Genomic DNA, 4,397 nt, shown 5'->3' on the forward strand with positions numbered 1-4,397 from the left:
ATCTAGTCTTTATGACATCAAGAGATGGAGAATCCACCACTTTCCTTGGTAGCTTCTTCCTGTGTTCAGTCATCCTCGCTGTTGAATATTTGTGCCTTATTTGTCATAGGAATTTGTCTCTTTTCACCTTCCAGCCATTGGGTCTTGTTCTGCCTTTCTCTGCTCGATTAAAGAGCCCTTTAATACCCAATATTTTCTCTCCATTAAGGCATTTCAACACTTCAGTGAAGTCACCTTTCAATCTTCTTTTGATAAGCTAAACAGGTTGAGCTCTTTCAATAGCTCACTAGAAGGCATTTTTCTCCAGCCCTCAGAACATTTGGTGGCTCTTTGCTGCCCCAGCTCCAATTTCTAAGACCATCTTTTTCAAAGGAGGACACCAAGACCGGAGGCAGTATTCCAATAGCAGTCTCACTGCTGCTGTGTCAACTCCCTATCCTACTCACGGCTCTGCTCCTTCGTCTAATGATGGCTTTAGCCCTGTTCACCACAGCATCACACTGGGAGCTCATGTTGAGTGGCTTCTCCACTCTGGCCCCTAAATCCTTTTCAGAGTCACTGCTTTCCTGGATCCACGTCCCCATTCTGGAGGTGTGGCCGGCGTGCCTTGTTGCCACGTATAGGACCTTGCATTGGGCTCTGCTCAAACTTGTTTTCTTTGAATGGATCCAGCTGGCCGAATGAGCCAGATCGCTCTGTATCACTGCCCTCTCCCCATCAGGAATTACCACTCTGCCTGTATTTTGTCATCCCCCAATCTTATCCGCAGTGATTGTATGTTTTCTCCCAAGTCATTGATAACAATTATTTTAAAAAATTAGTCTCCGAGAGCTTCTTCAGATCCTTAGTACCTGCTCCCCACATCACAGTGAGAAATGCTGTTCAGCCCTGCTGGTACATAGGGGATAAGCACAGAACAAACGTACCTTTAGGAGCTGTGTTGTCCATAGGCTCTGAACAACATGTGGGGGTCAGCAGATTACAAACGCACGACAGACCTGTAGTGTAGACAGGTCCCAACTGTGTCTCGGTTTCGCACCCTGTAAAATGGGGAGAACAAACAAAACCTTGATTAGCTCCATTTGATAGCTGGGGAAACCGAGGCACACAGCGGTGCAGAGACTCGCTCATGGTCCCAAAGCCAGGAATAGAAAACAGCAGATCTGATAGCCAGGCCTGGGACCTAAACCTGGTTTTCCTGACCTTGCTGCTCTAAGTTTAGTCACAGCCTCCATGTCTTTTCCCCCATGTCCCTTAATCCCACGTCACTGCAGAAGAGAGATTTTCTGGTAGCCAGCTGGCTCTCCTGCATGTGGATGTCGTTCCAAAAGACGTGCTCTGGCTCAGTCCCATGCTATGGTTGGCTGAAGGAACCACTTGGTCACATTCTAGGCCCTGAGTTATACAGGAGGGGCGACTAGATGCACAGAATGGTCTTTTCTGACCTGAACCTCTATCAATCGCTACATTTTCTGCTGCTAGGAAGAGAACTCTGGACCTATTTTCTCTCATTCACTTTCAGTCGGAATAATTTCAATCCAGGCCAAAGGATTTCCTCTTCCATTGTGTCTTCAGCACCTTTGGGAGCAACCAGTTACTGTTACCCACAGGTTACCAGTTTCAACCTGTGCCTGGGTGAGATGGCCAGGAAAGGGGTTGGAGCTCAACTGCACCTGGCCCAGGTGATGCAGCTCCCTAGGGTGAAGGGAATAAGTGTGGGGGTCACGTGACAAGACGCAGCCTGTGACTAGGACCCAGGCTGCTGAGAGATAGAAGGGCAGCCTGTGCTCAGCCAGGAGAGAGACCCCAAGGGAAGCAGGCATGGGAGGGGCTTGGAGCGTCCTTTAAAGGTCAGGGACAAGCTGGGAAGGGGCCAGGCTGAGCACTAAGGACCAGGCCCTAGGAGGGAAAGACAGGGCAGTTTAGGAGATGGGGCAGATAGTCCAGTTGGTTTCGGCTCCCAGGACCAGACACCCAGAGGTGACGGTGATTGTCGGGGCTTCTGTCCTTCTTCCCCAGTGTAGATTTGATAGTGGAGAAGACTGATGCCGTAAGGGGGAAGTGAGTTACCCCAAGGTCACCCAGTGAGTTTATATCACAAATGCATACTCGGAAGGATCCAATAGAAACATGGATTTTCCAGTCTCTTCTTTCTAGGAGTCCCCAGGGCTACGGTAAAATCCCTGCTGCCCCTCCCCATTCTGCTCACCTCCAAGATGTGCTGGAGTTTGTCTGTGCTGGGGGGTGCTGTCAGCAGGATCGAGAGCTCGTCATCCATGTTCTCTGGGCAGGCCTTGCTCAGAGCCTGCCAGCGGAGGGAGACCAGGGGTCAGGAGCCTGCATTAGCACCGGTGTGCCATTGTCCAGGAGCTGGCTGAGATAAGCGCTGCCTGGCCGGAGCTCGCACCCAGAAACCCTGCCCCAGGTCGGAACCCCCTCCCACACCCAAATTCCCTCCCAGACCTCACACCCGGAACCCCAACCCCCTGCCCCAGGTCGGAACCCCCTCCCGCACCCAAATTCCCTCCCAGACCTCACACCTGGCACCCCAACCCCCTGCCCCAGGTCGGAACCCCCTCCCACACCCAAAATCCCTCCTAGACCTCACACCCGGCACCCCAACCCCCTGCCCCAGGTCGGAACCCCCTCCTGTACCCTAATCCCTCCCAGACCCCACACCCCCACCCTCACCCCAATCCCCTACCCCAGCCCTGAGCCCCCTCCTGCACCCAAAATCCCTCCCAGAGTCCGCACCCCAACCCTCTGCCCCAGCCCGGATCCCCCTCTGGCACCCCAAACCCCTAATCTCCAGCCCAATCCCAGAGCCCGCATCCCCACCGGAGCCCTCACCCCTCCCTGCACTCCATCCCCCAGCCCCAGCCCAGTGAAAGTGAGTGAGGGTGTGAGAGCGAGCGACTGAGGGAGGTGGGCTGGGCTGGAGTGAGTGGGGGTGGGGCCTTGGGGAAGGGCATGAAAGGGGTTGGGTCAAGGGCGTTTGGTTTTGTGCAAGTAGAAAGTTGACAACCCTACCTAAGGACCTTTGAAAAGCAGCCTCCTTAGCACCGCTCCTGATACCAGGGGCCAAGGCGCCCCCCGACATGAGAACCACAATAGGCCAGAGCAAAACGCTGCGTTAGAAATCGGAGCTCAGGCTGCCAAGCGAACGATAGCTGACAGACAGGAGATGCAGGTATTAAGGTTGTGCCTTCAGCCAGCAACTGGTGTTCATCCGTTTGCACCACACACACACCTGTAGGCAGGGCCACTATTTCCTTGTCCGTCTGCCTGTTTAGCGTCTCTCGGTCCTTACTGTGCCCATCACCGTGGTGTCTGAGTGGCAAACCAAGGGTTTGACGTATGCATATGAAACTGCCTGACTGGAAGGACGTGGTTTGGTGTGGATCAGTGACTGCTGGGGCGATTGGTGGCAGAAGGCTCTGAGGGCCTGGCTCATTCCGACCTGGCTCATTCCAATGGCTTCTACAGCTGAGAGCAGCCCAGTCTCCTGCCTGGGTCCGACGCAAACCAGGAAGTACAGGACCACGGTTAATAAGAGCAGCTCAAAAGATCATTTTCGCTGAGCCCAGCCCTGCACAGATTTCCAGCTTAGGTTTGCATTTTCAGCAAAAGTTCTTCTTGATTATTTTCTCCCAACCCCCTTCTGCCTCCATAATAGCCAGCCACCCCGTCAGTCGCATCCTGGGGCGCTCCAGGGACAGCGTGTGTGCGTGTATGTGTATGTCTGTATATATGTGTATGTGTACATGTGTTTATGTATGTGTGTACGTGTATGTGCACATGAGTGTGTGCACATGTGAGTGTGCGTGTGTATGTGTGTACATGTACCCCAGTCAGATGTATACATCTGGATTTCCTTTGAAAGAATTTTCCAATTGAGCTGATCAAGTGCAATGGCAAAGCACCCAATTCCTCTGCCCCCCAACTGCCTTCGCTGCTTTAACGTACAACCTGCTCCGCTGACACCTCTGACTCCTGAAAGCCCTAACGCTCCCGGGGAGCAGGCCGTGCCCTGCCCTGCCCTGGCTGCCCCGGGTGTTACCTCGGAGGGAATCGTTCCAGATTCCAATGGGTGGCAGGTCCAGGGAAGAGCCTTATCTGGGGGGAGGCTGTACCAGACCCGCCCGACCCAGGCAGGCTCCCAGGTACTCTCTGCTCGGGGCTGATAAGGCTCCTTAGCAGTTTCTCTCCAAACAAATTCCAGTTCAAGACACCTGAGACACCCACTAGACGTCACTGGGATTTAGGCACTTACGTGACTTAGCCACTCTTGAAAATGTTACCCTTAGACGCTAAGGCCAGAGTTTTCAGAGGGCTCAACTACTGGGCCAGATTTTCAGAAGAGCTCAGCTCTGCCCCCCTCAGATGAGTGCCAGGTG

General features: G+C 53.6%; 1 long non-coding RNA gene across 1 annotated transcript; it reads right to left on the reverse strand.

Annotated features, from left to right (window-relative positions):
* Window positions 1–926: 926 nt before the first annotated feature.
* Window positions 927–2,481, reverse strand: LOC135978116 (uncharacterized). Its single transcript, XR_010595528.1, has 2 exons — window positions 2,210–2,481; window positions 927–1,040 (listed from the first exon to the last, which is right to left on the reverse strand). It is a non-coding gene; the product is annotated as an uncharacterized LOC135978116 (long non-coding RNA).
* Between the last annotated feature and the right edge of the window lie 1,916 nt (window positions 2,482–4,397).

This window comes from Chrysemys picta, unplaced genomic scaffold (genome assembly GCF_011386835.1).
Source record: "Chrysemys picta bellii isolate R12L10 unplaced genomic scaffold, ASM1138683v2 scaf125, whole genome shotgun sequence".
Lineage (NCBI taxonomy): Eukaryota > Metazoa > Chordata > Testudines > Emydidae > Chrysemys > Chrysemys picta.